Raw genomic sequence first — 15,896 nt, 5'->3', positions numbered from 1 at the left:
TTGATGGTGTCACAGCCCGGCCCCCTGAAGTCTCCTGCAGCTTCTCCCAGAGAGGAGACATTAAAAGTAGGTAAGTATGTTTAAGGCCTGTGCACAGAGCCAGACTAGATGAGCCAAGTCGTTCTTATCTGCCGTCAAATTCTGTGGTATAATCAGTCTGAGGTACTAATTAAGTCACCTGTGCCTAAGCATGTGTATCAATGCCTATTTCCAGTGCCAGTTCTTGCGGTGGGCGAGCCGTGCAACCACACGGGGCGCCCGCTGCGGCACTTCTTCTGCTCTCTGTTGCCCCCCTCCTCCCTCTTCCCGAGTACCCAGCTCGGGGGGCGGAGTTTCGCGTCATTCCCCGAAACTCCGCCCCCCGAGCTGGGTACTCAGGAAGAGGTAGGAGGGGGAGACAAGCTACAGGAAGAGCCGGCGCGACGAGCGAGAGGCGGGCCGAAGAGCGGGAAGAACCTCAACGTAAGTCTCTCTCTCTCTCTCTCTGTCTTTCTCCCCCCCCCCAACCCACCCCTTCTCCTCTGCCACCTAATGAATAAAATGGGGACTCTTGCCTGCCGTAATGTGTAAAATGGGGACTCTTGCCTGCTGTACTGCGTAAAATGGGGACACCTGCCTGCCGTAATGCGTAAAATGGGGACTCTTGCCTGCCGTAATGTGTAAAATGGGGACACCTGCCTGCCGTAAAATGGGGACTCTTGCCTGCCGTAATGCATAAAATGGGGACTCTTGCCTGCCGTAATGCGTAAAATGGGGACACTTGCCTGCCGTAATGCGTAAAATGGGCACTCTTGCCTGCCGTAATGTGTAAAATGGGGACTCTTGCCTGCCGTAATGCGTAAAATGGGAACTCTTGCCTGCCGTAATGTGTAAAATGGGGACACTTGCCTGCCGTAATGTGTAAAATGGGGACACTTGCCTGCCGTAATGCGTAAAATGGGAACTCTTGCCTGCCGTAATGCGTAAAATGGGGACTCTGCCTGCCGTAATGTGTAAAATGTGGACACTTGCCTGCCGTAATGCGTAAAATGGAGACTCTTGCCTGCCGTAATGTGTAAAATGGGGACTCTGCCTGCCGCAATGTGTAAAATGGTGACTCTTGCCTGCCGTAATGTGTAAAATGGGGACTCTGCCTGCCGTTATGTGTAAAATGGGGACTTTTGCCTGCCGTAATGTGTAAAATGGGGACTCTTTCCTGCCGTAATGTGTAAATTGGGGACAATTGCCTGCCGTAATGTGTAAAATGGGGACTCTTGCCTGCCGCAATGCGTAAAATGGGGACTCTTGCTTGCCGTAATGTGTAAAATGGGGACTCTTGCCTGCCATAATGTGTAAATTGGGGACACTTGCCTGCCATAATGTGTAAAATGGGGACACCTGCCTGCCGTAATGCGTAAAATGGGGACACCTGCCTGTCGTAATGCGTAAAATGGGGACACCTGCCTGCCGTAATGCGTAAAATGGGGACACCTGTCTGCCGTAATGCATAAAATGGGGACTCTTGCCTGTCGTATTGTGTAAAATGGGGACACTTGCCTGCCGTAATGCGTAAAATGAGGACTCTTGCCTGCTGTAATGTGTAAAATGGGGACTCCTGCCTGCCGTAATGTGTAAAATGGGGACTCTTGCCTGCCGTAATGTGTAAAATGGGGACACTTGCCTGCCGTAATGTGTAAAATGGGGACTCTTGCCTGCCGTAATATGTAAAATGGGGACTCTTGCATGCCGTAATGTGTAAAATGGGGACTCTGCCTGCCGTAATGTGTAAAATGGGGACTCTTGCCTGTCATAATGTGTAAAATGGGGACTCTTGCCTGCCGTAATGTGTAAAATGGGGACACTTGCCTGCCGTAATGTGTAAAATGGGGACTCTTGCCTGCCGTAATTTGTAAAATGGGGACTCTTGCCTGCCGTAATGCGTAAAATGGGGACTCTTGCCTGCTGTAATGTGTAAAATGGGGACACTTGCCTGCCATAATGCGTAAAATGGGGACTCTGCCTGCCGTAATGTGTAAAATGGGGACTTTTGCCTGCCTTAATGTGTAAAATGGGGACTCTTGCCTGCCGTAATGTGTAAATTGGGGACACTTGCCTGCCGTAATGTGTAAAATGGGGACTCTTGCCTGCCGTAATGCGTAAAATGGGGACTCTTGCCTGCTGTAATGTGTAAAATGGGGACACTTGCCTGCCATAATGTGTAAAATGGGGACTCTGCCTGCCGTAATGTGTAAAATGGGGACTTTTGCCTGCCTTAATGTGTAAAATGGGGACTCTTGCCTGCCGTAATGTGTAAATTGGGGACACTTGCCTGCCATAATGTATAAATTGGGGACACTTGCCTGCCGTAATGTGTAAAATGGGGACACCTGCCTGTCGTACTGAGTAAAATGGGGACACCTGCCTGTCGTAATGCGTAAAATGGAGATACCTGCCTGCCGTAATGCGTAAAATGGGGACTCTTGTCTGCCGTATTGTGTAAAATGGGGACACTTGCCTGCCGTAATGCGTAAAATGGGGACTCTTGCCTGCCATAATGTGTAAAATGGGGACTCTTGCCTGCCGTAATGTGTAAAATGGGGACACTTGCCTGCCGTAATGTGTAAAATGGGGACTCTTGCCTGCCGTAATTTGTAAAATGGGGACTCTTGCCTGCCGTAATGCGTAAAATGGGGACTCTTGCCTGCTGTAATGTGTAAAATGGGGACACTTGCCTGCCATAATGTGTAAAATGGGGACTCTGCCTGCCGTAATGTGTAAAATGGGGACTTTTGCCTGCCTTAATGTGTAAAATGGGGACTCTTGCCTGCCGTAATGTGTAAATTGGGGACACTTGCCTGCCGTAATGTGTAAAATGGGGACTCTTGCCTGCCGTAATGCGTAAAATGGGGACTCTTGCCTGCTGTAATGTGTAAAATGGGGACACTTGCCTGCCATAATGTGTAAAATGGGGACTCTGCCTGCCGTAATGTGTAAAATGGGGACTTTTGCCTGCCTTAATGTGTAAAATGGGGACTCTTGCCTGCCGTAATGTGTAAATTGGGGACACTTGCCTGCCGTAATGTATAAATTGGGGACACTTGCCTGCCGTAATGTGTAAAATGGGGACACCTGCCTGTCGTACTGAGTAAAATGGGGACACCTGCCTGTCGTAATGCGTAAAATGGAGATACCTGCCTGCCGTAATGCGTAAAATGGGGACTCTTGTCTGCCGTATTGTGTAAAATGGGGACACTTGCCTGCCGTAATGCGTAAAATGGGGACTCTTGCCTGCCATAATGTGTAAAATGGGGACTCTTGCCTGCCGTAATGTGTAAAATGGGGACTCTTGCCTGCCGTAATGTGTAAAATGGGGACACTTGCCTGCCGTAATGTGTAAAATGGGGACTCTTGCCTGCCGTAATGTGTAAAATGGGGACTCTTGCATGTCGTAATGTGTAAAATGGGGACTCTTGCCTGCCGTAATGTGTAAAATGGGGACACCTGCCTGCCGTAATGTGTAAAATGGGGACACCTGCCTGCCGTAATGTGCAAAATGGGGACACCTGCCTGCCGTAATGCGTAAAATGGGGACTCTTGCCTGCCGTATTGCGTAAAATGGGGACATTTGCCTGCCGTAATGCGTAAAATGGGGACTCTTGCCTGCCGTAATGTGTAAAATGGGTACTCTTGCCTGCCGTAATGTGTAAAATAGGGACACTTGCCTGCCGTAATGTGTAAAATGGGGACTCTTGCCTGCCGTAATGTGTAAAATGGGGACTCTTGCCTGCCATATTGTGTAAAATGGGGACTCTTGCCTGCCGTAATGTGTAAAATGGGGACACTTGCCTGCCGTAATGCGTAAAATGGGGACACTTGCCTGCCGTAATGCGTAAAATGGGGACTCTTGCCTGCCGTAATGTGTAAAATGGGGACTCTTGCCTGCCGTAATGTGTAAAATGGGTACTCTTGCCTGCCGTAATGTGTAAAATAGGGACACTTGCCTGCCGTAATGTGTAAAATGGGGACTCTTGCCTGCCGTAATGTGTAAAATGGGGACACCTGCCTGCCGTAATGTGCAAAATGGGGACACCTGCCTGCCGTAATGCGTAAAATGGGGACTCTTGCCTGCCGTATTGCGTAAAATGGGGACATTTGCCTGCCGTAATGCGTAAAATGGGGACTCTTGCCTGCCGTAATGTGTAAAATGGGGACTCTTGCCTGCCGTAATGTGTAAAATGGGTACTCTTGCCTGCCGTAATGTGTAAAATAGGGACACTTGCCTGCCGTAATGTGTAAAATGGGGACTCTTGCCTGCCGTAATGTGTAAAATGGGGACTCTTGCCTGCCGTAATGTGTAAAATGGGTACTCTTGCATGCCGTAATGTGTAAAATGGGGACACTTGCCTGCCGTAATGTGTAAAATGGGGACTCTTGCCTGCCGTAATGTGTAAAATGGGGACTCTTGCATGTCGTAATGTGTAAAATGGGGACTCTTGCCTGCCGTAATGTGTAAAATGGGGACACCTGCCTGCCGTAATGTGTAAAATGGGGACACCTGCCTGCCGTAATGTGCAAAATGGGGACACCTGCCTGCCGTAATGCGTAAAATGGGGACTCTTGCCTGCTGTATTGCGTAAAATGGGGACATTTGCCTGCCGTAATGCGTAAAATGGGGACTCTTGCCTGCCGTAATGTGTAAAATGGGGACTCTTGCCTGCCGTAATGTGTAAAATGGGGACTCTTGCCTGCCGTAATGTGTAAAATGGGTACTCTTGCCTGCCGTAATGTGTAAAATAGGGACACTTGCCTGCCGTAATGTGTAAAATGGGGACTCTTGCCTGCCGTAATGTGTAAAATGGGGACTCTTGCCTGCCGTATTGTGTAAAATGGGGACTCTTGCCTGCCGTAATGTGTAAAATGGGGACACTTGCCTGCCGTAATGCGTAAAATGGGGACACTTGCCTGCCGTAATGCGTAAAATGGGGACTCTTGCCTGCCGTAATTTGTAAAATGGGGACTCTTACCTGCCGTAATGCGTAAAATTGAGACTCTTGCCTGCTGTAATGTGTAAAATGGGGACACTTGCCTGCCGTAATGCGTAAAATGGGGACACTTGCCTGCCGTAATGCGTAAAATGGGGACTCTTGCCTGCCGTAATGTGTAAAATGGGGACACTTGCCTGCCGTAATGTGTAAAATGGGGACACTTGCCTGCCGTAATGTGTAAAATGGGGACTCTTGCCTGCCATAATGCGTAAAATGGGGACTCTTGCATGCCGTAATGTGTAAAATGGGGACTCTTGCATGCCGTAATGTGTAAAATGGGGACTCTTGCCTGCCTTAATGTGTAAATTGGGGACACTTGCCTGCCGTAATGTGTAAAATGGAGATTTAATGTATCAAGGGCATAATATATATTTTTTTATTTTTTTCCTGTGGTCGCCGTGATCTGTCGGCGCAAAGTCAAAAACTGGGGTGTAAGGTAGTCTTTTCAGACGAGGCCACGCCCATTTTAACGAGATACTTTTTCTTTCTATATCTATATATGGGGGGCGCATTTTTTCTTTTTTTTATGTCAATGGGGGGGGGGGAGCGCATTTTTAAATCTCACACTGGGAGCCAAATTGGCTAGAAACAGCTCTGCCTATTTCCATAAAGAGTGTAAGCTTATGAGCAGGGCCCTCCTACCTCTATGTCTGTCTGTTTTTACCCAGTTTTGTCCTATTACTGTTGTTCTAATTGTAAAGCGCAATGGAGTATGCTGCGCTATATAAGACACTGTAAACGGAATATGCTGCGCTATATAAGAAATTAATTAATTTTAAAAACCTGGACTGTCGGGGTGCCTTGAGGGCTGCGTTTAGGAAACACTGGCATAAGCGATCACTCCATCATTTCATCATTCATATCTCCACCCAAAATAGTAAATCGTTGTTTAAATGAGGAAAGTTTATTACCTATGTGCTGAAATAATATTTCATTCACGTCACAGAAATCTTACCTGGCATACATATCTGGCAATGACACCTGGCAACGACACCTGGCATACATATCTGGCACAGATGACATGATCCCTGCTGATAGGGGGGATACAGTAGATATTTATATTAATCAGTATAGCCACGCCCCCTTTTCTTTGTGACGGCTGGTAAATAAAATCTGCGGTATTCCATATTCTCTCTCTCATCAGGATGGGACTCCTGTAATACAGCGCGTCCATTCTCATACAGTTATCTATGTAGCACCCACGCATCGCACAGCGCACAGTGACGGAGACAGGCCCGGTATAGAACTGTCTTTTTTTAAATACACATGACATAAAAATGACTTGTGTCATCTCAGCGAGGGCAACAATACTCTCAGGCACATCAGCCCTTCTGCCTGCATGCCAGGATTACCGGATTGCCTGTCAGGGCCTGTCCATAATACACTATGGTTACACAGAGGATAAATGATGTCAGGTGTAGTCAGTGCACAGAGCGGGTGATTGACGTGAGCCCTGTAAAACGGCTTCAGAAGAGGGTGTAGCCTGTTTGTTAGATGGTGCTGGGCGTAGTCTCTCTGACGCCCACTGAATTCTCTGTGTTTGCAGGGTGTGACCCTATAACAATGATCTGTAGACACTGGAGGCAGAATATGATATGCTGTCACTTCTGTACATTATACACACATGTATCCTCTGGCTAATAACAGACAGTACTGCACTCACTCTGCACAGAACATGTATGTGATATATATGAAGATCTGTAGCATATATATATATATATATATATATATAACTCTTACCCACACAAACATGGCGCAGACATACAAACTCCACACAGATAGGGTCTTGGTTGGGAATTGAGCTCATGACCTGCTTTGGGGCAGCAGTGCTAACCACTGCACCACTGTGCTGACCCAGTGGTTTCCAAACTTTTTGGAATAATGGCGCCCTAGAGTATCAGTATTTTTTTTTCATGGCACCCCCGGGCCAACCGTTTCTTATTGAGAAAGTTCGATAAAAGTGCGCCGATGCGATAAAACATACCTCCCAACTTCCTGATGGTCTATGGAAAGACATTTGTGTGCGCTGGAGGGACGTGCCCAAAATTAGGGGGGGTGGCTTTGTGACCATGGGGCGTGTCCTCACTGGAAGTGCCGCAATTGCGGACTATGCCGTTTATCGCCGCTGTGAGGGCATTCCCAGCGCTCTGTCAGCTGCTTGCCATGCAGTCCAGCCCCTCTCTCCTGGTGAGTACATGCAGAGCAGCGTGAGAGAGAGCCTCCCAACTGCCCCCCTCACCCCCACAGCGAGATACTGCGGCCCCCGGGCAGGACAGCGGGGCAGTCCCAGAAAAACGGGACTATCCCGCAACAATCGGGACAGTTGGGAGGTATGGATAATGGCTATAAAACCAGATGTATGAATTGGGGCAATGAGATGACGCAGATGTGTACAACTTGGCACAGGGGCAGATATATCCGCAGCTATTTCCGTGTACTCAGCGCAGGAATAATTACCAACTTGTGTTCTACTGTGGATCCCACGTCTCTGTAAATAAGCATTTTGCAGACTTTGAGGTCTATTTATCACCATCCGCATCTGATGATGTAGATGACAGGTGATAAACTATACCAAACTCGCACTGCGATAATTGAGTACATCGCAGAGATGTATCAATTATCTCATGCAAGCTCTGTCCCTGCAATGCCTCGCCGCAGCATCATCGGGGTATTTTTCGTAAAAAATACCCCATTGTCCTACTGCGCATGCGCCACCGCCCGTCGCTACCGCCGCCGCTGGATTCCCCCAACCCCCCCCATCTCTACTACCCCCCGCCGCAAAAAGCCCCCCCCCCCTTCCCCCGGATTTATCCTTACCAGTCCAGAAGCCGGAGTCCGCTGGTCCAGGAGGCTGCCGGGCGCTGCCTCTGTGCTGTGACCCCTGGTGCTGTAAAGTGCGCTGCCGCTTTGCAGCGTCACTTTACTGCACCAGCGTCACAGCGCAGCATACGGAGGTCCTGGCGCCCGGCAGCGCTCACCGGAGCAGCGGACACCGGCTCCCTGGACTGGTAAGTATGGTTTGTTTGTTTATTTTACTTTTTATTTTATTTTTTTACACTGTGATCAGCTTATGTGTCCATAAGACCCACATAGCTGATCACTGGAGCCCGGTCCCCGCAAGGGGGCAGAGAAAGCTGGGCAAAGGGTGTACATCGCACTACGAACTGCAGGAGGGACAGCGCAACAGTGTCCGAATAGCGGGACTATCCCGCTGACATTGGGACAGTTGGGAGGTATGGGTGACTGCTGGGTAGTGCCTGAGAGGGGGTGACCCCATGGCATACATACCTACCTTGCTGCACCCTCCTCCCGGGAGATGGCAGCGTGGTAGGCTAATGGGGGCGTGGTTGGCGGCAATGGGGGCAGTCTGGGGGCGTGACCGGGGGGAGTGGGCAGTCAAGGGGCGTAACAGCACGATTGCGTCATCGTGGTCCCGCCCCCCCCCCGCTAGACAGTTTCCAGAGAAAACTGGCACTGAAGAGCAGGGGCGGAGCTATGATGACGCGATTCAGCGCAATTCAGCGCGAATCGCATCACCATATCACCCTCGGACCGCCCACTTGTTCTCTGTTGTGGGCGACCGAGGAGGGGTGCGGGAGGGCTGCCTGGGAAAGCGGTAGACTTGCCCACCTTTCCGGGAGGCCGGGAGGAAAACCGATTTTCGGGAGCCTCCCGCCATTCCAGTAGGGTAGGCAAGTATTCCCCATGGAGGTGGGACTGCCGGGTAAGGGGGATGACTACACGGTAATGGGGGTGTGACTTGGGGGGGGTAGTGACCCCACGGGGTTGTGACTACAGGGTACCAGTGGTGTCCAAATAGTTGGTGACATGGACCAAGTGGATTATTATTATTATTATTATTATTATCCTTTATTTATATGGCGCCACAAGGGTTCCGTAGCGCCCAATTACAGAGTACATAAACAAATAATCAACCAGGAAAACGCAACTTACAGTTGACTACAATATAGGACAAGTACAGGGTAAATAAACATAGCTATATCAGCAGATGACACTGGAATAAGTATCAGGTGGCAGAAGACTGCTGGATTTGGTGCAGCTGAAGATTATTAAAGTAAGAAAAGGGTAAGCACATGAGGGAAGAGGGCCCTGCTCGTGAGAGCTTAAATTCTAAAGGGGAGGGGTAGACAGACAGGGGTGAGACAGATGGGGTACATAGAGAGCGTGGAACAGAGGTTTAGGATGAGATTTGGCTGGGTTTGGTGAAGAAGTGGGTCTTGAGAGCCCGTTTGAAGTTTTGTAGAGAGGTGGAGAGTCTGAGGGGGAGAGGTAGGGAATTCCAGATAAGTGGTGCAGCACGTGAAAAATCTTGGAGGTAGGAGTGGGAGGAAGTAATCCGTAGGCAGGAGAGTCGGCGAGCATTAGTAGAGCGAAGAGGACGGGTGGGAGTGTAAAGCGAGATAAGATCAGAGATGTAGATGGGAGAGGAGTCTTAGTAGCATCCTGGGTCAGAAAGGGTCTGATCCTGGAAATATTTTTTAGATGAAAACGGCAGGTTTGTGAGAGGTGCTGAATGTGTGGTTTGAAGGAGAGGGAGAAGTCAAGGATTACTCCAAGACAGCGCACTTGGGGGGTAGAGGAGATAGTAGTGCCATCAATAGATAATGAGATTGTAGGAGGTGAGGTTATGCGGGAGGCAGGGAAGATGATCAGCTCGGTCTTAGACATGTTAAGTTTAAGAAAGCGCTGGGACATCCAGGAAGAGATAGCAGAGAGACAGTTGGAGATACGAGTGAGGAGAGTAGGGGAGAGGTCTGGAGAGGAAAGATAGATGAGTGTCATCAGCATAGAGATGATATTGAAAAGAACTAATGAGCTTACCTAGTGAGGACGTATAGAGAGAGAAGAGAAGAGGACCAAGGACAGAACCTTGGGGTACCCCTACAGTTAGTGGAAGTGAGGGGGAGGTGGAGTCATGAGAGGAGACAGAGAATGAACGGTCAGAAAGGTAGGACGACAACCAAGAAGGCAGTGTCACGCAGACCAATGGAGTGAAGGATTTGCAGTAGGAGAGGATAGTCCACAGTGTCAAAAGTAGCAGAGAGATCAAGTAGAATAAGTAGAGAGTAGTGTCCCTTAGATTTAGCAGCATGGAGGTCATTGCATACTTTTGTAAGGGCAGTTTCAGTGGAGTGGAGAGGACGGAAGCCAGATTGGAATGGGTCAAGCAGTGAGTGTGAGGAAAGAAAGGAAGTAAGGCGGTTGTAGACAATACGCTCAAGGAGTTTGGAGGCAAAAGGGAGGAGAGAGATGGGTCGGTAGTTGGAGAGAGTGTTTGGATCAAGGGTAGGTTTTTTAAGAATAGGAGAGATGAGTGCGTGCTTGAAGGCAGAGGGGACAGTGCCTGATGAGAGGGAGAGATTGAGAAGGTGGGAAAGATGGGAACAAGCAGAAGAAGAGAGGTAGCGGAGGAGGCAGGAGGGGATAGGGTCAAGTGGGGAGGTGGTGAGGGGACAGGAACGAATGAGGGCCATGACTTCCTCTCCAGATGCATGGGAGAAAGATGACAGAGTTGGTGCGAGGGATGGGGAGGGTTGGTAAGGGATGGGAGAAGGCTGGTTACTGATGGTCTGGTGTGATGTGATGTCCTGACGTATGGAGTCAATTTTGGATGTGAAGTAAGTGGCAAAGTCAAGAGCAGAGAGTGAGGAAGGGAGACGAGGTGGAGGTGGGCAGAGGAGTGAGTTGAGAGTGGCAAAGAGGCGCCGGGGGTTGGAAGACTGGGAGGAGATGAGGTTCTTGAAGTATGACTGTTTAGCAAGAGAAAGGGCAGCACTGAAGGATGAGAGCATAAGTTTGAAATGGAGGAAATCTGCCTTAGAGCGTGATTTCCTCCAGTGTCGCTCAGCAGTACGTGAGCATTTTTGCAGATATCTGGTGCATTTGGTGTGCCAGGGTTGAGGTGTTAATTTGCGAGGGTGAATAGTGGTTGGTGGAGCAACAGAGTCAAGAGCAGAAGTAAGGGAAGCATTGTATGTGGAAGTGGCTTGTTCAGGGCATGAGAGAGAGAGAATAGGAGAGAGAAGTGAATCAAACAGGGAGGAAAGGAATGTGGTGTCAATAGCTTCAATGTTACGCTTAGTGATGGTAGCCTTAGGAGGTAGAGATGGGGAAGTCGAGAGAGATAGGTTAAAGGAGAGCAGGTGGTGGTCAGAGAGGGGAAATGGGGAGTTGGAAAAATCAGAGATATCACAGCGGTGAGTGAAGACCAGATCCAGTGAGCTCCCATTTACATGGGAGGGTGGGGAGGTCCACTGGGAGAGACCAAGTGAAGAGGTGAGGTTAAGGAGTTTAGAGGCAGGGGATTGTGTGGAGATATCAATAGGGATGTTGAAATCGCCTAGAATAATGGTGGGAATGTCAGAAGAGAGGAAGTGAGGAAGCCAGGAAGCAAAGTTGTCGATGAATTTGGAAGCAGTGCCAGGGGGGCGGTAAATGACAGCTACTCTAAAATGGACTGGTTGGAAGAGGCGTATGGCGTGGACCTCAAATGTAGAGAATATAAGGGATGGTTCTGGTGGTATGAGTTGGTAGGAGTAACTAGAAGGTAAAAGGACCCCGACACCACCCCCATGGCGACCCCCAGGTCGGGGTTTGTGTGTGAATGTGAGGCCCCCAGCAGAGAGAGCAGCAGCAGAAGTAGTGTCAGAGGGCGTAATCCAAGTTTCAGTAATGGCTAGTAGGTGTAGGGATTTGGAAATGAAAAGGTCATGAGTGGGGACCAGTTTGTTACAAACAGATCTGGCATTCCAGAGTGCACAGGATAGGGGGTATAAGTCTGTGGGAGAGAAAGGTTTTATGGATTGAGGATTATGGGAAAGGTCCTTTCTACGAAGGGATACTAGACGCTACCATAACGGCATGGTAATAGGGACATGACTGCAGGGTAAATGGGGCGTGACTGCAGGGAAATGGTGGGGGGAGTGACTGGGGGGGGGGGGGGGTTACCCCATGGGGGTGTAACTGCTGATGGCAGGGTAATGGGGATATGACTGCATATTTTGTTACACAAGTTCTGCTTTGTACATTGGGCCTAATTCAGACCTGATCGCAGCAGCAAATTTGTTAGCAGTTGGGCAAAACCATGGGGGTCATTCCGAGCTGATCGTAGTTGTGCTAAATTTAGCACAGCTACGATCATGTTCCCAGACATGCGGGGGGACGCCCAACACAGGGCTAGTCCGCTCCACGGGGGTCATTCCAAGTTGATCGCTGGCTGAATTTGTTCACAGCGCAGCGTTCAGGTTAAAAATCAGCAGTTCTGCGCTTGTGCTTGCGTATGCGGTGCAATGCGCATGGGCGACAAACGGGCACAACAAACGATGCAGTTTTGCACAGGGTCTAGCGATGCATTTCAGTCACACTGATTGCCGCAGAGTGATTGACAGGAAGAGGGCGTTTGTGGGTGGCAACTGACCGTTTTCAGGGAGTGTTTGGAAAAACGCAGGCGTTTGCAGGGCGGGTGTCTGACGTCAATTCCGGCCCCGGACAGGCTGAAGTGATCGCAGCGGCTGAGTAAGTCCTGGGCTGCGCAGAGACTGCACAAGATCTTTTCGTACAGCTCAGCTACACATGCGATCGCACACTTGCACAGCGAAAATACACTCCCCTATGGGCAGCGACTATCTGATCGCAGCAGTGCAAAAATCGCCTGCTAGCGATCAGGTCTGAATTAGCCCTATTGTGCAGTGACATGTGGAAGCAGTGAATATAGGGGGTCATTCTGACCCGATCACTCTCTGCAGTTTATCGCAGGGATCAGGTCGGAATTGCGGATGCGCCGGCGCTGCAGTGCGCCGGCGCATGTCGGACGGACAAAGTCTGATTGACAGACAGAGGCGGTCGCTGGGCGGGAGGGGGCGGCACGGCGGCATTTGGCAGCCGTTATGGGGGCGCAGTCCTGCAGGCGTGGCTGGACCGTGCAGGGGGTGACGTCACACGCAGCCGCTGCGGGCCGGGGAGCGACGAGTAGCTCCCGGCCAGCAAGCTAAAGCTGCGCTGGCCGGGAGCTACTCCTAAAGTGCAAAAGCTTTTGCACTTCTGTGGGGGAGGCAGCACTGACATGCGCCCCCCCCACCCCACCCCCCGCATGTCTTGTCATGATCATAGTCCTGCAAAATTTTGCAGGGCTACGATCAACTCGGAATGACCCCCATAGAGTGAGCAGTGTGTAGACCACAGGTTCTCAAACTCTGTCCTCATTACCCCACACAGTGCATGTTTTCCAGGTTTCCTCACAGAATCACAAGTGAAATAATTATTTCCACCTGTGGACCTTTTAAAATATGTCAGTGAGTAATTAATACACCTGTGCACCTGCTGGGTTACCTGCAAAACATGCACTGTGTAGGGTGCTTAGGACCGAGTTTGAGAACCTATGGTGTAGAGCACTGGTTCTCAAACTCGGTCCTCAGGACCCCACACAGTGCATGTTTTGCAGGTAACCCAGCAGGTGCACAGGTGTATTAATTAATCACTGACACATTTTAAAAGGTCCACAGGTGGAAATAATTATTTCACTTGTGATTCTGTGAGGAAACCTGGAAAACAAGCACCGTGTGGGGTCCTGAGGACCGAGTTTGAGAACCTGTGGTGTAGAGCATTCTCAGTGACTATTTCTCTATAGCACAGGTTCTCAAACTCGGTCCTCAGGACACCATACGGTGCATGTTTTCCATGTCTCCTCACAGAATCGCAAGTTAAATAATTAGCTCCACCTGCGGACCTTTTAAAATGTGTCAGTGAGTAATTAATACACCTGTGCACCTGCTGGGTTACCTGCAAAACACGCACTGTGTGGGGTCCTGAGCATAGTTGTGCGCAGGGGGGGGGTGCCTCGTGCGCACAGGCACCCCCTAATGTCTGGCACTCCGATCACACATGCCTGATGCAGCGATCGCCAAGCAGGCTGATTACTGTCCCCTCTGCGCTGCACCCTGTCAGGACTGCATTACTGACCGGACGCCTGGGTTAATCAAGGGTGCCACTGCCACCGGCTTTCAAGCTCCCGGCTCCACTTCCATGTACAAAAACAGCGTGATGTGATGTCATTACGTCATGCTGCTCACACGCGCACCCACCACATGCCCACCTCTCTCCTTCTATGCTATGCCAATGCCAGCCACTGATGAGGAGCAGCATGCAGCCAGCGTTCCTCTTAGGAAGACAAATTCAATACTGGCAGACGGCCGGCAGCAGCATTTTCCAGCAGCAGCAGTACTAGTCTGCGACTGTCAGTGTCCGTGAGCGGCTGACTTGTAAGTAAGCTGCTGCAGCTTGCAGGGGAAAGAGAGGGGGAGCCAGACCAGGCTGAGGAGGAGCACTGTAATTGCAGTGAGTGCCATCAGGGGTGTTTGGTGCACACCACAACATCTGACAATGTATCTGCTTTATTAGGATTGGTACAAGGGTGGATATTTTATATTGCGTTGACACGCCCAAAAGGCGGTGCTAGACACACCCCTCTGATGGTGCACCCCCTAATAAAATGTGCTGTGCACGCCTATGGTCCTGAGGACCGAGTTTGAGAACCTGTGCTCTATAGTGAGTGATGGGTTATTATACTATAATGTAGTGCAGTGGTTCTCAAACTCGGTCCTCAGGACCATAGGTGTATTAATTACTCACTGACACATTTTAAAAGGTCTACAGGTGGAGCTAATTATTTCACTTGTGATTCTGTGAGGAGACCTGCAAAACATGCACTGTGTGGGGTCCTGGGGACCGAGTTTGAGAACCTGTGATGTAGTGGTTCTGTGTGTTATAGCGTGCACACCTGAATAGCATTCCGCACATGTCTCAGTATATACTGTATCTGCAGGGTCACCCAGTCACATCCTCAGTCACACCCCCATGGGCATTCCACGCATGTCTCTGTATATATCCGTACTGATCAGCCGCAGAGCAGCAGTCTTGCAGAACCTGTATGAATTCTACGCGCCGACTTGTCAGACATACCTGTGACTATTTATATGTCCTCTGTGACCACAGCCGGGGCACGGCGCAGGTACTCTGCAGCGCTGACATATGCCTGTCCTGCAGGTGACGGTGCAGGGGGGGGGGGGGGGGGGGGTAATGCTCTGCTCAGGTCTGGGGCAGAGAATCTATTGGGATAATGGGGGCACGATCTGCGCCCATCTCTGAATAACCCCCAATATACTGTAAAGATACAGCGTCTAATGGTGAGTGTAAAATGCACCCAGGAAATAAGTTTGCATCGTGTTACCCACACTGAGGGCTGTAAATGGCATATGCATAAAGTCGCAGAGGGGCGGCCACAATAGACGCAGCTGCATCTCAGGCTCCGCCCACCTCTGAATCCACCCAGGGCGAGCAAACTGGCGCTCACACTTGAGTAAGAACTTGATGGGGGAAAATAGCACAACTAGGATTGCTGAAGCCCATGGTGCACAGATTCATCACCCCAAGCGCCCGCCTCTACCAGATCTGTACCGCCATAATTTCTGCGCCATGGTGGGCACCAAGAACGCTGTAAGATTTATAGTAACTATTTTACAACTTTGGCCCGAATTCAGAAATGTCCGCAAACGGCATATAATAGGTGACGGCGGTGGCAGTGCCCCCAGTGGGGGTGGGGAAAGAGCGGTGCTGCTGCGCCATCTCTGATTGAGGCTCCCTGCACAGCTGGGAGCCCCATCACCCCCTATGTACATAGATGGTCAGTGTCTGAGGAGGGAGGAGCAGGCGGCACATTTCCAGTCATTGATCGCTGGCTCCTGTGTCCTGGCCGCCATTATATGACATGGCCCCGATGTGTATACCAGCGGACTGACGTGTCACACTGCGGGCAGCTGAAGTGTCACACATGAACCAGACATGTAGGCTGTGTCA

At 50.2% G+C, this 15,896-nt stretch overlaps 2 protein-coding genes across 8 annotated transcripts in view; one reads left to right on the top strand and one right to left on the bottom strand.

The window, feature by feature from the left end:
• The window catches only part of CDC25B (cell division cycle 25B), a 95,420-nt gene extending 80,335 nt beyond the window's left edge, over nt 1-15,085 (bottom strand). The window contains exon 1 of one of the 2 annotated variants that reach the window (XM_063925364.1): nt 15,003-15,085. The gene's annotated coding sequence lies outside the window, so the exon portion shown is untranslated. Of the gene's footprint in view, nt 1-7,841; nt 7,928-15,002 lie in introns of those variants that run through there. The other variant, XM_063925363.1, reaches the window with a different exon arrangement.
• Nucleotides 7,935-15,896, top strand: part of SPEF1 (sperm flagellar 1) — a 267,709-nt gene continuing 259,747 nt past the window's right edge. For 5 of the 6 annotated variants that reach the window (XM_063925368.1, XM_063925366.1, XM_063925365.1 and 2 more), the window contains exon 1: nt 7,935-8,032. The gene's annotated coding sequence lies outside the window, so the exon portion shown is untranslated. Of the gene's footprint in view, nt 8,033-15,370; nt 15,537-15,896 lie in introns of those variants that run through there. The other variant, XM_063925369.1, reaches the window with a different exon arrangement.

This window comes from Pseudophryne corroboree, chromosome 1, assembly GCF_028390025.1.
Source record: "Pseudophryne corroboree isolate aPseCor3 chromosome 1, aPseCor3.hap2, whole genome shotgun sequence".
NCBI lineage: Eukaryota > Metazoa > Chordata > Amphibia > Anura > Myobatrachidae > Pseudophryne > Pseudophryne corroboree.
This window is presented reverse-complemented; position numbering and strand designations above follow the sequence as displayed.